At 46.0% G+C, this 18,059-nt stretch overlaps 1 protein-coding gene across 1 annotated transcript in view; it reads left to right on the forward strand.

Annotated features, from left to right (window-relative positions):
• Positions 1-18,059, forward strand: part of LOC147096938 (beta-1,4 N-acetylgalactosaminyltransferase 1-like) — a 184,254-nt gene that overhangs the window by 25,624 nt on the left and 140,571 nt on the right. The gene's annotated exons all lie outside the window — the stretch shown is intronic.

Here is an 18,059-nt window from a genome sequence, read left to right on the forward strand (position 1 = left end):
GTGAAGTTTCCCTGTAAATTAAGCAGAAGCCTGGTCGTCACCAGAGGTTAGTTTATCTCCGGTGTTTATTCCATTGTTCCTGTGGGATTTAAGATCAGATGGGTTATTGTTGTACCGTTTTAATTGGGTTCAATGTTTCCATCTACCCTTTCCCCTCATCTATACATGCACACATATCGCTGGTCATGATAACCTCAAATGGTCCAGTCCATCTAGGTGAGAATCCCGATCTCTCTGGCAATATTTTAACAAATACCTGCTCACCCACCTTGGGTAGGGGCTCCGAGGCCCCCTGCTTTTGTGTATTTTTATCTCTTATGTCTTGTTGTTCTTTAACTTCTTGTTTGAGCTCCTTCCATTGATTATCCAATGTTTGTACGTATTTCCTAATTTTATCTATTAAGGGTCCTAGTCCCTCGTTACCAGATGCTACTCCTTCCGGCAGACACATTGCTCATCCAGTCATGAGTTCATATGGTGTCAGTCCGGTCACCCTGTTTGGGGTGGCTCTCAGCCTCATCAGGATACGCGGAAGGACATCCACCCATCCCTGTCAGGTTTCAGCTATGGCCTTGCTTAAGGCTGTTTTCAGAGTTCTGTTCATTCGCTCTACCATGCCTGAGCTTTGTGGATGTTAGGGGATATGGAACATTTGTCTTACTCCCAGTAACTTACAAGCTTCTTTCATTACCTTTCCCATAAAGTGGGTACCTTGATCTGAATCTATTTGCAACGGGGCCCCCCATCTCGGTATCACGTCATATGCAAATATTCGGGCCACAGTCTGAGCACTACAGTCTCTGGCAGGGAATGCTTCCACCCACCTTGTAAACTGGTCTATGATCACTAGGCAGTATTTCTTCCCTCTACTGTTAGGTAGGGGTCCAGTAAAGTCTATCTGGAGGTTTTCCCAGGGGCCTTTGGGTTGTGGCTGGTGGGCCATTCTAACCTTTATGGGCCTACCTGGGTTGTGCTGTCCACAGATGATGCAGCGTCTGCAGTATCTTGTCACATCTTGTCCCATTCCACTCCACCACCAATCTATACTTAGCCTACCTATCATGCCATTCCGCCCCCATGGTCCGGCTCATGGTATATTTTCAACAAATTCTCCTGAATACAGCGAGGGGCTACCACCCCATGATCCTTTTTCCATATTCCATCTCTACCTTTGGGTGCGCCTCTCTTTGTCCACTGCGACTGCTCCTCCATTTCGGTCTCCTCTTGGATTCTTTTAATGTTCACTTCCTCTGCTGTTATTCTACCTGCTGTTCTTGCTGCCTGATCAGCTAGCATATTTCCTTTTTGTTGCTCGCTCACTATCTTGCGGTGTGCCTTTATTTTAATCACTGCTATCTCTTCTGCTCCTTTTACCACTTCTACTAGGTCTCTCACTACCTCCTAATGCTTTATTTGTCCTCCTCCGGAGGTTACATATCCTCTCCTATTCCACGCTGTCATATAATCATGCACTACCCCAAACGCTTTTCTACTATCTGTGTATATATTTACTCGTTTTCCTTTTGCCAATTTCAATGCTTCCGTGAGAGCCACTAGTTCTGCTACCTGCACTGAGGTTCCTCCTTCAAGCCCTCCCTTTGCGACTGTTTCTCCATTCTCGGATACTACTGCCCAACCAGTGGGTGGCTCCCCATTTATATATCGGTGAGATCCGTCTACATAAAAGGTGTTTTCGGGATTTTCAAGGGGTGATTCTGATACGGTTCCTCTGACCTCTTCTTCGATTACTAACTGACACTCGTGTGCCTCACTGTCTGAGAGCATTCCCTCTGTGGGGTTGACTCTATGTTCCATTATAATCTGGACTGATCTGTCCTTGGGTATCAATACTGCTTCCCAAGCTGCCCTCCTTCTGTCTGATACAGCCTTCATTTTACCTGTGTTTAGCAGGTCCACACTGTGTTTTGCGTGTGTAATATCAGCTGTCCTGACATAGTGATGGGCTCACATACCCATACCGCCCATGCGGCGCAGTCGAGGGTCACCACGCATCTCACCATTCCTTTAGCCACGGGGGTTTGTTGGGTGGAGTAATAGGCAATTGGCCTCATATCTCCCCCGTACTCTTGGGTGACTACAGCATTATAGAAGTTCCCATCTATACTATAATATATATGGAATGATTTGACTATATTTGGCAATCCTAGTGCGGGTGTGGACGTCAGGGCTGCTTTTAATTTTGCATAAGCCTCGTCCTGCTCCGATTCCCATTCTATCTTATCAGTGGCGGGTCTCCCCCCTTTAGCTAACCGTTGAATCGGCTCTGCTTTCCCTGCAAAGTCTGATATAAAATTCCTGCAGTAGTTAAATAGTCCCAACACTTTCCTCACTCCCCGGACGGCCACTGACCTTGGTATGTCTTTTATGGCTGCCTTTTGTTCCTGCGGGAGTGCCTTATACGCCTGGCTAATTTCGTGCCCTAGATACTTTACTTTGGACAGTCCAACCTGTGCCTTTTTGGGTTCAATTTAAAGCCAGCTTTCTTAAGTGTCTGGAGGGTGGCTAGTAATGCTCCCATGTAACCTTTGGCATCCTCTGATGCAATCATTATGTCATCGACATATTGGAGTAGGGCACTCTGGTACTTTAATAGGTCTAACTTGTCTAAGGCTTGACTCAGTACATGGTGGAATATATTTGGACTATTGTGGAACCCCTGCGGGACCCTGGTCCATGTATACTGTCTATCCCCGACAGTAAAGGCGAATTTCTCTTGTGATTCCTCTGCCAATGGTATGGACCAGAACCCGTTCACTATATCCAAGACTGTAAATATTTTAAAGTCTGGTTTCAGACCATTAAATATCTTATTCATTGCAGTCTACACAAATTTACACCAACCAGAATTTCACCGTGGCCATCATTCAAGACAAGTCTTCAAAGGGTTAAACAGCTTTTAGCTCTCTGTACAAAAGAGTGGGTGGAGCTAAAACAAACACAACAGATATTTTCTTTCAAAGACAGAAAACTTCCACACTTTTAACACACACTTTCACACAAACTGAGATTCCAGCATTCCTTTTAAGATTCCTTTCACTCAGGTATTTTACTTGTTTTAGACAAATCCCTTACTTTACTCTCGCAGTGTGAGATGGTACTTGTAACCGGAGACAGCCAGACAGAGTGAATACACACGCTGAAGATGGGCTGCTGAATTTTTAGTGTTTTTAGTGTTTAAAGTGGGGAAAAAAAAGGTTCATTTCAAGTTTAAAAAGGTTTTAAAGTTAAATTTAGTTCTAGTTAAGTTAGTTTAGTTTGTTTAGTTAAGTTTAAGTTTAGTTTAGTCTAGATTAAGTAAGGAAGGAAAAGACCACCAAAGGAAAAAAAACCAGAGGAAACTAGAAAAAAAAAAGCCAAAGAAAAAAAAAAAAAAAAGAAATAAGGGAAAAAAAAACAAACGGGGCCACAGCAGCAGCAGAAGCAAGGTGACTCGGCCGCATCGGGAACCGAGGCGCGAAGGCCGCACGGAGACGCAGCGGCAGCCGGAGCGAGGAGACTCGGGGAGGCCGCTTCGGGAAACGAGGCGAATCGGGGAGGCCGCACGGAGACGCAGCGGCAGCCGGAACGAGGTGACTCGGGGAGCCCGAGCGGCGAACGAGACACGGCCCGATCGGCGGCCGCAGTCCAGCACCCGAGCGACGACCGCAGTCCAGCACCCGAGCGACGGCCGCAGTCCAGCACCCGAGCGACGACCGCAGTCCAGCACCCGAACGGCGAACGAGGCACAACCCGAGCGGCGGCTGGGCTAGAAAGCCCGGGAAAGGCCCGAGGAGCCAGGCCCAGAGACCTCTGAGGAGAAGGGGAGCAACCAGAAGGCTTCCAGAAGCAAACCAAGACTGTGAGTACAGGGCCCAGGGAGGGAGACTGAAGCCAGGGAAAGGCCCGAGGAGCCAGGCCGAGACAGAGGCACAGAGGCCTCTGAGGGGGAGGGGAACAGCCCGAAGGCACCGGGAAACAGCGGCTCACAGACCCAGACCTGAGAAGGGTGAACCCAGAAGCCGAGGCCCAGGGACCACGGGGTCGGAGAGGGGGACCGGGAAAGCTCGCGAACAGGGAGAGGGAAACACCAAACCCGGGGCCCCAGAAAAGCTTATTCTAAGATCAACAATACTTTACCAAAAATGAGCGAATCAGAAGATCCACAACAGCCCCGCTTCCAGATTCCCCCCAACACTGCAAAAAAAGCTATAAAAGCGATCAAGCATGAGCAGATGAGAGAAAAACCAGAAACACTTTTTGCTGACTGTTACAACAATGGGACAAAAAGTAACCTCATTTTCTACTCAGATCAGCCAGTGGCTTGGATCACAGCAATAAAATCACACTATACCAATGTTAAGCTAGAAAATACCGCAAATGGGTCCATAATGAAAATTAACACACCAGGAGACAGTTCAACTACGACGGTCAACGCGTACAATACCGGGACAATATTAGTGCAAGGCAACCTCGACAAATTTGCAACGGCCTTCAGGACACTGAGAAAATTAACTAAGGGGGGAAGGAACAGCCCCAGAGTGGCCCGCACTCCCCCCAACATTGACAACTTACCAGGAGAAAATCTGCCTGGTCAGGAGGTGAACGAGCCACACAGTTCAAACCAGACACTAACCCCGGGGAACCACAGCCACACGATACAACTGACAAACCCCAGCATAACTACCAGGGAGGAAGCCACACATAGTCCCCCTACCATTCCCAGCTCACCAAGAGAAGAGCAGCATAGCCAGGAAGTGAGTGAGCCCTCCAGGGCCGACCAGCCTAGCCAGGAAGTGAGTGAGCCTACCAGGGCCGACCAGACACATACCCCGGGATCACACAGCCAGATACAACCAAAAGATAAATTTAATCAATTAGAGATAGAGGTGGTTAAACTTAGAGAGGACTTCCTCAAAATGAATGACAATCAAAATCAGGAGAGGGAGAGACACAAGAGAGAGCTGAAGCTACTTGAGAACCAGGTGAATCTACTTAGGAATCAGGTGAAAGAGCTGCAGGAAAAAGAAGAGAGCCATAGAGGAGAGAAAACACCATTAGACCAGCAACCAGAGGCTAGAGATAAGACAAGACAGAGCCGGACGGAACGGCTGCACTCCCACACGGAACAAAAGCAACAGACACACAATACAAGGGGTGCCACACAGACCGACCAGCATACTGATTCTCAATCTTCCCCCACCACCGTGGAACCACAAGCGGGCCGCTCACAAGAGGTGCGCACACACCAGACACCCCAGCCCAGCACACACACTATGAGTCCAAGCGAAAGCCACCAGACAGTAAATACAAACAAGGCTGACGTCGTAATACTCATAGACTCAAATGGGAAATTTCTATGGGAGAAAAAGCTATTCCCTAGAAGTAAAGTAGAAAAGATCTGGTGCCCAACAACAAACAGAGCCATGGGATGGCTGACCAAAGCCAGATTAGGCTCCCCCCAACACATAATAATACACACGGGCACAAATGACCTAAAGACCCAACAGAAAGAAGTAGCAACATCGCTCAGAGCAATGATTAGGAAAGCAAGCAGTACATTTCCAAACACTAGAATCACTGTTTCCACAATATTGCCGAGAACAGACTTCAACAACAACACAATTCATGAGATAAATGCCAGCATAGCAAGAGACTGCGAATCAAACCACAACGTACACCTGGCCCAACACCCCACCCTCGATGAGGAATGTCTTTACGACCACGTCCACATCCAAAGGCAAAGAATATCGATCCTTGCTAAAGCCCTGAAGGACGTCGCTTTTAACCGGGTCCATACCCAGACTCCAAGAGGACCCCCCCCCCGACCACCAGAGATCAGCGGGGTACATATCAGGAACACTACAAGGACCACCAACACACCAACCGAGACCAGAGAGGATCCCCATGCAAAACAACAATGTCAGACCTGCACCACTCCTGTCCCACAGGGGAATAGGACTGCTCCCAGCCAGACAGAGGGAGAGATGCACAGGACGTACGCAATACCTCAGACAGAAACAATCCATTAAGAGACAATAAGCAGATGTGCAGCAGCATCTACTTCCGCCTTATGGATCAAGGACTAATTAATAGAAAGAACTGTAACCAAATTGTATTAACTTTTGTAGACACTTGATGTGATCTTTTTTTTCCCACACTTAGACACGACAAACACGTACCACTCTTTAACCTATCATAGTAAAAGATCAAACTTAACATGAAATCCTTATATATTTCGACCTGGAATATCCAAGGTCTACGCTCTTCACTGCGAGAAGTGAAAAGTAGGACCCCAGAGTTCATAGATGAAACTAAAGACCTAGATATTATCATTTTACAGGAAACTTGGTATAAAGGAAAAGGACACACTGGCTGTCCCCAAGGGTACACTGAACTGGTGGTGCCCTCCAATAAATTACCAAGTGTAACCCAAGGCAGGGACTCCGGAGGCATACTGATCTGGTTTAAAACAGAACTTAAGAATTACATCAAATTTATAAAAAAGGGCGAAAACCATATGTGGCTCAAACTTGAGAGGGAGATTATCTCAAACACCCAAGATGTTTACATTTGCGCACTTTATATCCCTCCAATCGATTCCCCGTACTTTAAAGAGGACACCTTCTCCAACATGGAGGGGGAAATTATCCAATACCAGGCCCAGGGGAACGTGTTGATCTGTGGGGACCTCAATTCAAGAACGGGCGAAGAACCAGACTTCACCAATAATCAGGGAAACAATTATGTTTTCGGGAATAACCACTTTGACATCCCTTCCCTTCCATACAGGCATAACTGCGACAAGCAGTCAAATACCAACGGAAAACAGCTACTACAGCTCTGTCGAAACCTGGGTCTGTACATTGTCAATGGTAGGTTCATAGGAGACCTCCTAGGAAGATCGACCTATTGCTCACCTCTTGGCTGCAGCACAGTAGACTATATGATTACAGACTTAGACCCATCCTCTTTCAGAGCATTCACAGTCAAACCACAAACAACACTGTCAGATCACAGTCAAATTACTATGTTCCTCAAAAAGACAGAAACAAACAACATAGAAACACAACCCAGTAAACTGTACAACACCAAAAAATCGTACAGATGGGCCAAAAACGACACGGAAAAATACCAGAAAACAATTAGCAATGCATCAACTCAAGCTCTCTTAGACACCTTTCTGGATAACATATACACTCACAATAAAGAAGGCGTAAACCGGGCAGTTAGTAAACTAAACAATATTTTTGATAATTTGGCAACAAATGCAAACTTGAAAGCTCGCAAGAACAAACCCAAAACAAAAAACTATGAAAAATGGTTTGACCGAGATTGCCATAACATGAGGAAAAAACTTAGAAAAATATCAAACCAAAAACACAGACATCCAGAAAACGAGGAACTACGCCTTACTTATTGTCAGACACTAACACAATACAGAAACACACTCAGAACCAAAAAAGAGCAATATATTAAGAATACACTCAGCTCCATGGAGGAATCCATTGATTCCAATTGTTTCTGGGAAAACTTGAAAACACTACACAAAAAACAACACGACGATTTGGCCATTCAAAATGGGGACACATGGGTAAACCACTTTGAAAAATTATACCAGAAAAAAACACTAAGACCAGAGCAACACCAAATATGCAAAAAACTGGAAAAGCTAGAAATGGCCATAAAAGATAACCAAAACCCGCTGGACGCCATAATAACAGAAAAAGAACTTCTTGAAAAACTCAAGGACCTGCGACCAGGAAAAGCCTGCGGGACAGATGGCATACTAAACGAGATGATTAAACACACAGACAACAAAATGAAACTGGCTATCCTAAAACTCTTCAACTTGGTTCTGAGTGTCGGTTATTTCCCTGATATCTGGAACAAAGGACTCATAACGCCCATATACAAAAGTGGGGACAAAATCGACCCAAACAACTATCGAGGCATCTGTGTAAACAGTAACCTGGGGAAGGTATTCTGTAGCATCATAAACAAAAGACTTATAAACTTCCTTGAGGAGCACAATGTCTTGAGTAAAAGCCAAATTGGATTCCTGCCAAACTATAGAACATCCGATCATATCTTCACCCTACAGACCCTAATTGACAAACACGTTCACAATAACAAAAGCAAAATCTACGCATGCTTTGTAGATTTCCAGAAGGCTTTCGACTCCATCTGGCATGACGGTTTATTCCTGAAACTTATCGAAAGTGGGGTAGGAGGGAAAACATATGATGTAATTAAATCAATGTATACAAACAACAAATGTGCAGTTAAAATTGGAGACAAACAAACAAAATACTTCCCACAGGGGCGGGGGGTGACGCAGGGCTCGCCAATCTCACCGACACTCTTTAATATTTACATAAATGGATTGGCAAAACTACTTGAACAATCTACAGCACCCGGCCTCACCCTATATGAATCCAAGGTTAAATTCCTCCTCTATGCAGACGACCTGGTTCTGCTGTCACCTACTAAAGAGGGGCTACAGCAAAACCTGGACCTGCTGGAGTCGTACTGCCAGACTTGGGCCCTGACAATAAATCCCCAAAAAACCAAAGTCCTTGTGTTCCAGCAAAGATCCAAACATCAGGGACCCAAAATAAATTTCACAGTAGGAACAACCAAAATTGAACAAACCACAAACTACACATACTTGGGCTTAAAAATCAGTTCTACGGGAAACTTCAAACTGGCTGTGAATGAACTGAAAGAGAAAGCAAGAAGGGCTTTCTATGCCATCAAAAAATCAATCCAAATAGAAATCCCAATTAGCATTTGGCTCAAAATTTTCAAATCAGTAATTGAACCAATTGCACTCTATGGCAGTGAGGTATGGGGACCGCTAACTCAACAAGAATTTGCAAAATGGGACAAACACCCAATTGAGATCCTACATGCAGAATTCTGTAAAAGTATCCTCCGGACTCAAAGGAAAACAGTAAACAATGCATGCAGGGCGGAACTAGGCCAATATCCATTAATAATCACTATCCAAAAAAGAGCCACCAAATTTTGGAATCACCTACAAATGAGCAATCCCCAATGCTATCACTACGACGCCCTGAAATGCCAAGAGCTGACCATAAAGAAGAATACCCTCAGTCAATTAGTCCTGGGACTCAGTGAAGTAACTACTAACAATACTAACAATAACCAGCCCCAGGACAGTGACAGGGTAACACAAAGAATTCGACCCAACACAATCGTCGCTAAGCAAAAGGAAAAATATCTGACATATTGGGCAGAAACAACAAAAACCCAAAGCAAACTCAATTGCTACTTGGCCCTAAACAGACAATACAACATAGCTGATTACCTGACCATGGTAAAGGATAACAAACTGAGAAGAACCTTGACAAGGTACAGACTTAGCGAACATAGCCTAGCGATCGAAAAAGGCAGACACAGGCAGACCAGGCTGCCAAGAGAGGACAGGATATGCTCTCACTGCAGTCAGGGAGTGGTGGAGACAGAGATGCACTTCCTCACAGCTTGTGGAAAATATCAGGGCATCAGGGAGAATTTCTACCAAAAATTCTCACAAATATGCCCTGATTTCAGAAATCTGAATGACAACCAAAAACTCCCATTCCTACTGGGAGAGGAGAGAAGCTGTATAACACTGGCGGCGCACTATGTTACAGCTTGCCATGAACAGAGGGACAACCAGTAAACTAAGAAAAAAATATATATAAACGATGCGAATGTATATTTATACACTCAGGGATATACCTGTTTATACACTGTATGAATAGAACTGCGTTTGTGTGCTAAACCATAAATGTATTTTGATGCTTTGGCAACATAAGATGTAACTTATCATGCCAATAAAGCGATTTAAATTGTAAAAAAAAATTGTAAAAAATTGTCAGCGGTACCTCCCTTACTTTACTCTCGCAGTGTGAGATGGTACTTGTAACCGGAGTTGTCAGAGGTCCCTTCCTTACTTTACTCTCACAGTGTGAGATGGTACTTGTAACCGGAGTTGTCAGCGGTACCTCCCTTACTTTACTCTCGCAGTGTGAGATGGTACTTGTAACCGGAGTTGTCAGCGGTACCTCCCTTACTTTACTCTCGCAGTGTGAGATGGTACTTGTAACCGGAGTTGTCAGAGGTCCCTCCCTTACTTTACTCTCACAGTGTAAGATGGTACTTGTAACCGGAGTTGTCAGAGGTACCTCCCATACTTTACTCTCGCAGAGTGAGATGGTACTTGTAACCGGAGTTGTCAGAGGTCCCTCCCTTACTTTACTCTCGCAGTGTGAGATGGTACTTGTAACCGGAGTTGTCAGAGGTACCTCCCTTACTTTACTCTCACAGTGTAAGATGGTACTTGTAACCGGAGTTGTCAGAGGTCCCTCCCTTACTTTACTCTCGCAGTGTGAGATGGTACTTGTAACCGGAGTTGTCAGAGGTACCTCCCTTACTTTACTCTCACAGTGTAAGATGGTACTTGTAACCAGAGCTGTCAGAGGTACCTCCCTTACTTTACTCTCACAGTGTAAGACGGTACTTGTAACCAGAGTTGTCAGAGGTACCTCCCTTACTTTACTCTCGCAGTGTGAGATGGTACTTGCAACCGGAGTTGTCAGAGGTACCTCCCTTACTTTACTCTCGCAGTGTGAGATGGTACTTGTAACCAGAGTTGTCAGAGGTACCTCCCTTACTTTACTCTCACAGTGTGAGATGGTACTTGTAACCAGAGTTGTCAGAGGTACCTCCCTTACTTTACTCTCGCAGTGTGAGATGGTACTTGCAATGCAGTTGTCAGAGGTACCTCCCTTACTTTACTCTCGCAGTGTGAGATGGTACTTGCAACCGGAGTTGTCAGAGGTACCTCCCTTACTTTACTCTCGCAGTGTGAGATGGTACTTGCAATGCAGTTGTCAGAGGTACCTCCCTTACTTTACTCTCACAGTGTGAGATGGTACTTGTAACCAGAGTTGTCAGAGGTACCTCCCTTACTTTACTCTCGCAGTGTGAGATGGTACTTGCAATGCAGTTGTCAGAGGTACCTCCCTTACTTTACTCTCGCAGTGTGAGATGGTACTTGCAATGCAGTTGTCAGAGGTACCTCCCTTCCTTTACTCTCACAGTGTGAGATGGTACTTGTAACCAGAGTTGTCAGAGGTACCTCCCTTACTTTACTCTCGCAGAGTGAGATGGTACTTGCAATGCAGTTGTCAGAGGTACCTCCCTTACTTTACTCTCGCAGTGTGAGATGGTACTTGCAATGCAGTTGTCAGAGGTACCTCCCTTACTTTACTCTCGCAGTGTGAGATGGTACTTGCAACCGGAGTTGTCAGAGGTACCTCCCTTACTTTACTCTCGCAGTGTGAGATGGTACTTGCAATGCAGTTGTCAGAGGTACCTCCCTTACTTTACTCTCACAGTGTGAGATGGTACTTGTAACCAGAGTTGTCAGAGGTACCTCCCTTACTTTACTCTCGCAGTGTGAGATGGTACTTGCAATGCAGTTGTCAGAGGTACCTCCCTTACTTTACTCTCGCAGTGTGAGATGGTACTTGCAACGCAGTTGTCAGAGGTACCTCCCTTACTTTACTCTCGCAGTGTGAGATGGTACTTGTAACCGGAGTTGTCAGAGGTACCTCCCTTACTTTACTCTCGCAGAGTGAGATGGTACTTGTAACCAGAGTTGTCAGAGGTACCTCCCTTACTTTACTCTCGCAGTGTGAGATGGTACTTTTAACCAGAGTTGTCAGAGGTACCTCCCTTACTTTACTCTCACAGTGTGAGATGGTACTTGTAACCAGAGTTGTCAGAGGTACCTCCCTTACTTTACTCTCGCAGTGTGAGATGGTACTTGCAATGCAGTTGTCAGAGGTACCTCCCTTACTTTACTCTCGCAGTGTGAGATGGTACTTGTAACCGGAGTTGTCAGAGGTACCTCCCTTACTTTACTCTCACAGTGTGAGATGGTACTTGTAACCGGAGTTGTTAGAGGTACCTCCCTTACTTTACTCTCGCAGTGTGAGATGGTACTTGCAACCGGAGTTGTCAGAGGTACCTCCCTTACTTTACTCTCGCAGTGTGAGATGGTACTTGCAATGCAGTTGTCAGAGGTACCTCCCTTACTTTACTCTCACAGTGTGAGATGGTACTTGTAACCAGAGTTGTCAGAGGTACCTCCCTTACTTTACTCTCGCAGTGTGAGATGGTACTTGCAATGCAGTTGTCAGAGGTACCTCCCTTACTTTACTCTCGCAGTGAGATGGTACTTGCAATGCAGTTGTCAGAGGGACCTCCCTTACTTTACTCTCACAGTGTGAGATGGTACTTGTAACCAGAGTTGTCAGAGGTACCTCCCTTACTTTACTCTCGCAGAGTGAGATGGTACTTGCAATGCAGTTGTCAGAGGTACCTCCCTTACTTTACTCTCGCAGTGTGAGATGGTACTTGCAACCGGAGTTGTCAGAGGTACCTCCCTTACTTTACTCTCGCAGTGTGAGATGGTACTTGCAATGCAGTTGTCAGAGGTACCTCCCTTACTTTACTCTCACAGTGTGAGATGGTACTTGTAACCAGAGTTGTCAGAGGTACCTCCCTTACTTTACTCTCGCAGTGTGAGATGGTACTTGCAATGCAGTTGTCAGAGGTACCTCCCTTACTTTACTCTCGCAGTGTGAGATGGTACTTGCAATGCAGTTGTCAGAGGTACCTCCCTTACTTTACTCTCACAGTGTGAGATGGTACTTGTAACCAGAGTTGTCAGAGGTACCTCCCTTACTTTACTCTCGCATTGTGAGATGGTACTTGCAATGCAGTTGTCAGAGGTACCTCCCTTACTTTACTCTCGCAGTGTGAGATGGTACTTGCAACCGGAGTTGTCAGAGGTACCTCCCTTAATTTACTCTCGCAGTGTGAGATGGTACTTGCAACGCAGTTGTCAGAGGTACCTCCCTTACTTTACTCTCACAGTGTGAGATGGTACTTGTAACCAGAGTTGTCAGAGGTACCTCCCTTACTTTACTCTCGCAGAGTGAGATGGTACTTGCAATGCAGTTGTCAGAGGTACCTCCCTTACTTTACTCTCGCAGTGTGAGATGGTACTTGCAATGCAGTTGTCAGAGGTACCTCCCTTACTTTACTCTCGCAGTGTGAGATGGTACTTGCAACCGGAGTTGTCAGAGGTACCTCCCTTACTTTACTCTCGCAGTGTGAGATGGTACTTGCAATGCAGTTGTCAGAGGTACCTCCCTTACTTTACTCTCGCAGTGTGAGATGGTACTTGTAACCAGAGTTGTCAGAGGTACCTCCCTTACTTTACTCTCGCAGTGTGAGATGGTACTTGCAATGCAGTTGTCAGAGGTACCTCCCTTACTTTACTCTCGCAGTGTGAGATGGTACTTGTAACCAGAGTTGTCAGAGGTACCTCCCTTACTTTACTCTCGCAGTGTGAGATGGTACTTGCAATGCAGTTGTCAGAGGTACCTCCCTTACTTTACTCTCACAGTGTGAGATGGTACTTGTAACCAGAGTTGTCAGAGGTACCTCCCTTACTTTACTCTCACAGTGTGAGATGGTACTTGTAACCAGAGTTGTCAGAGGTACCTCCCTTACTTTACTCTCGCAGTGTGAGATGGTACTTGCAACGCAGTTGTCAGAGGTACCTCCCTTACTTTACTCTCGCAGTGTGAGATGGTACTTGCAATGCAGTTGTCAGAGGTACCTCCCTTACTTTACTCTCACAGTGTGAGATGGTACTTGTAACCAGAGTTGTCAGAGGTACCTCCCTTACTTTACTCTCGCAGAGTGAGATGGTACTTGCAATGCAGTTGTCAGAGGTACCTCCCTTACTTTACTCTCGCAGTGTGAGATGGTACTTGCAACCGGAGTTGTCAGAGGTACCTCCCTTACTTTACTCTCGCAGTGTGAGATGGTACTTGCAATGCAGTTGTCAGAGGTACCTCCCTTACTTTACTCTCACAGTGTGAGATGGTACTTGTAACCAGAGTTGTCAGAGGTACCTCCCTTACTTTACTCTCGCAGTGTGAGATGGTACTTGCAATGCAGTTGTCAGAGGTACCTCCCTTACTTTACTCTCGCAGTGTGAGATGGTACTTGCAATGCAGTTGTCAGAGGTACCTCCCTTACTTTACTCTCGCAGTGTGAGATGGTACTTGTAACCAGAGTTGTCAGAGGTACCTCCCTTACTTTACTCTCGCAGTGTGAGATGGTACTTGCAATGCAGTTGTCAGAGGTACCTCCCTTACTTTACTCTCACAGTGTGAGATGGTACTTGTAACCAGAGTTGTCAGAGGTACCTCCCTTACTTTAATCTCGCAGTGTGAGATGGTACTTGCAATGCAGTTGTCAGAGGTACCTCCCTTACTTTACTCTCGCAGTGTGAGATGGTACTTGCAATGCAGTTGTCAGAGGTACCTCCCTTACTTTACTCTCGCAGTGTGAGATGGTACTTGTAACCAGAGTTGTCAGAGGTACCTCCCTTACTTTACTCTCGCAGTGTGAGATGGTACTTGCAATGCAGTTGTCAGAGGTACCTCCCTTACTTTACTCTCACAGTGTGAGATGGTACTTGTAACCAGAGTTGTCAGAGGTACCTCCCTTACTTTACTCTCACAGTGTGAGATGGTACTTGTAACCAGAGTTGTCAGAGGTACCTCCCTTACTTTACTCTCGCAGTGTGAGATGGTACTTGCAACGCAGTTGTCAGAGGTACCTCCCTTACTTTACTCTCGCAGTGTGAGATGGTACTTGTAACCAGAGTTGTCAGAGGTACCTCCCTTACTTTACTCTCGCAGAGTGAGATGGTACTTGCAATGCAGTTGTCAGAGGTACCTCCCTTACTTTACTCTCGCAGTGTGAGATGGTACTTGCAATGCAGTTGTCAGAGGTACCTCCCTTACTTTACTCTCGCAGTGTGAGATGGTACTTGCAACGCAGTTGTCAGAGGTACCTCCCTTACTTTACTCTCGCAGTGTGAGATGGTACTTGTAACCAGAGTTGTCAGAGGTACCTCCCTTACTTTACTCTCGCAGTGTGAGATGGTACTTGCAACGCAGTTGTCAGAGGTACCTCCCTTACTTTACTCTCACAGTGTGAGATGGTACTTGTAACCGGAGTTGTCAGAGGTACCTCCCTTACTTTACTCTCGCAGAGTGAGATGGTACTTGTAACCGGAGTTGTCAGAGGTCCCTCCCTTACTTTACTCTCGCAGTGTGAGATGGTACTTGTAACCGGAGTTGTCAGAGGTACCTCCCTTACTTTACTCTCACAGTGTAAGATGGTACTTGTAACCGGAGTTGTCAGAGGTCCCTCCCTTACTTTACTCTCACAGTGTGAGATGGTACTTGTAACCGGAGTTGTCAGAGGTACCTCCCTTACTTTACTCTCACAGTGTAAGATGGTACTTGTAACCAGAGTTGTCAGAGGTACCTCCCTTACTTTACTCTCACAGTGTAAGACGGTACTTGTAACCAGAGTTGTCAGAGGTACCTCCCTTACTTTACTCTCGCAGTGTGAGATGGTACTTGCAACCGGAGTTGTCAGAGGTACCTCCCTTACTTTACTCTCGCAGTGTGAGATGGTACTTGTAACCAGAGTTGTCAGAGGTACCTCCCTTACTTTACTCTCACAGTGTGAGATGGTACTTGTAACCAGAGTTGTCAGAGGTACCTCCCTTACTTTACTCTCGCAGTGTGAGATGGTACTTGCAATGCAGTTGTCAGAGGTACCTCCCTTACTTTACTCTCGCAGTGTGAGATGGTACTTGCAACCGGAGTTGTCAGAGGTACCTCCCTTACTTTACTCTCGCAGTGTGAGATGGTACTTGCAATGCAGTTGTCAGAGGTACCTCCCTTACTTTACTCTCACAGTGTGAGATGGTACTTGTAACCAGAGTTGTCAGAGGTACATCCCTTACTTTACTCTCGCAGTGTGAGATGGTACTTGCAATGCAGTTGTCAGAGGTACCTCCCTTACTTTACTCTCGCAGTGTGAGATGGTACTTGCAATGCAGTTGTCAGAGGTACCTCCCTTACTTTACTCTCACAGTGTGAGATGGTACTTGTAACCAGAGTTGTCAGAGGTACCTCCCTTACTTTACTCTCGCAGAGTGAGATGGTACTTGCAATGCAGTTGTCAGAGGTACCTCCCTTACTTTACTCTCGCAGTGTGAGATGGTACTTGCAATGCAGTTGTCAGAGGTACCTCCCTTACTTTACTCTCGCAGTGTGAGATGGTACTTGCAACCGGAGTTGTCAGAGGTACCTCCCTTACTTTACTCTCGCAGTGTGAGATGGTACTTGCAATGCAGTTGTCAGAGGTACCTCCCTTACTTTACTCTCACAGTGTGAGATGGTACTTGTAACCAGAGTTGTCAGAGGTACCTCCCTTACTTTACTCTCACAGTGTAAGATGGTACTTGCAATGCAGTTGTCAGAGGTACCTCCCTTACTTTACTCTCGCAGTGTGAGATGGTACTTGTAACCGGAGTTGTCAGAGGTACCTCCCTTACTTTACTCTCGCAGTGTGAGATGGTACTTGTAACCGGAGTTGTCAGAGGTACCTCCCTTACTTTGCTCTCGCAGTGTGAGATGGTACTTGTAACCAGAGTTGTCAGAGGTACCTCCCTTACTTTACTCTCACAGTGTGAGATGGTACTTGTAACCAGAGTTGTCAGAGGTACCTCCCTTACTTTACTCTCGCAGTGTGAGATGGTACTTGCAATGCAGTTGTCAGAGGTACCTCCCTTACTTTACTCTCGCAGTGTGAGATGGTACTTGCAACCAGAGTTGTCAGAGGTACCTCCCTTACTTTACTCTCGCAGTGTGAGATGGTACTTGCAATGCAGTTGTCAGAGGTACCTCCCTTACTTTACTCTCACAGTGTGAGATGGTACTTGTAACCAGAGTTGTCAGAGGTACCTCCCTTACTTTACTCTCGCAGTGTGAGATGGTACTTGCAATGCAGTTGTCAGAGGTACCTCCCTTACTTTACTCTCGCAGTGTGAGATGGTACTTGTAACCAGAGTTGTCAGAGGTCCCTCCCTTACTTTACTCTCGCAGTGTGAGATGGTACTTGCAATGCAGTTGTCAGGGGTACCTCCCTTACTTTACTCTCGCAGTGTGAGATGGTACTTGCAACCGGAGTTGTCAGAGGTACCTCCCTTACTTTACTCTCGCAGTGTGAGATGGTACTTGCAATGCAGTTGTCACAGGTACCTCCCTTACTTTACTCTCACAGAGTGAGATGGTACTTGTAACCAGAGTTGTCAGAGGTACCTCCCTTACTTTACTCTCGCAGAGTGAGATGGTACTTGCAATGCAGTTGTCAGAGGTACCTCCCTTACTTTACTCTCGCAGTGTGAGATGGTACTTGCAACCGGAGTTGTCAGAGGTACCTCCCTTACTTTACTCTCGCAGTGTGAGATGGTACTTGCAATGCAGTTGTCAGAGGTACCTCCCTTACTTTACTCTCGCAGTGTGAGATGGTACTTGTAACCAGAGTTGTCAGAGGTACCTCCCTTACTTTACTCTCGCAGTGTGAGATGGTACTTGCAATGCAGTTGTCAGAGGTACCTCCCTTACTTTACTCTCACAGTGTGAGATGGTACTTGTAACCAGAGTTGTCAGAGGTACCTCCCTTACTTTACTCTCACAGTGTGAGATGGTACTTGTAACCAGAGTTGTCAGAGGTACCTCCCTTACTTTACTCTCGCAGTGTGAGATGGTACTTGCAACGCAGTTGTCAGAGGTACCTCCCTTACTTTACTCTCACAGTGTGAGATGGTACTTGTAACCGGAGTTGTCAGAGGTACCTCCCTTACTTTACTCTCGCAGAGTGAGATGGTACTTGTAACCGGAGTTGTCAGAGGTCCCTCCCTTACTTTACTCTCGCAGTGTGAGATGGTACTTGTAACCGGAGTTGTCAGAGGTACCTCCCTTACTTTACTCTCACAGTGTAAGATGGTACTTGTAACCGGAGTTGTCAGAGGTCCCTCCCTTACTTTACTCTCACAGTGTGAGATGGTACTTGTAACCGGAGTTGTCAGAGGTACCTCC

This window comes from Somniosus microcephalus, chromosome 33 (genome assembly GCF_052327205.1).
Source record: "Somniosus microcephalus isolate GS21.2 chromosome 33, FLI_Smic_1.0, whole genome shotgun sequence".
NCBI lineage: Eukaryota > Metazoa > Chordata > Chondrichthyes > Squaliformes > Somniosidae > Somniosus > Somniosus microcephalus.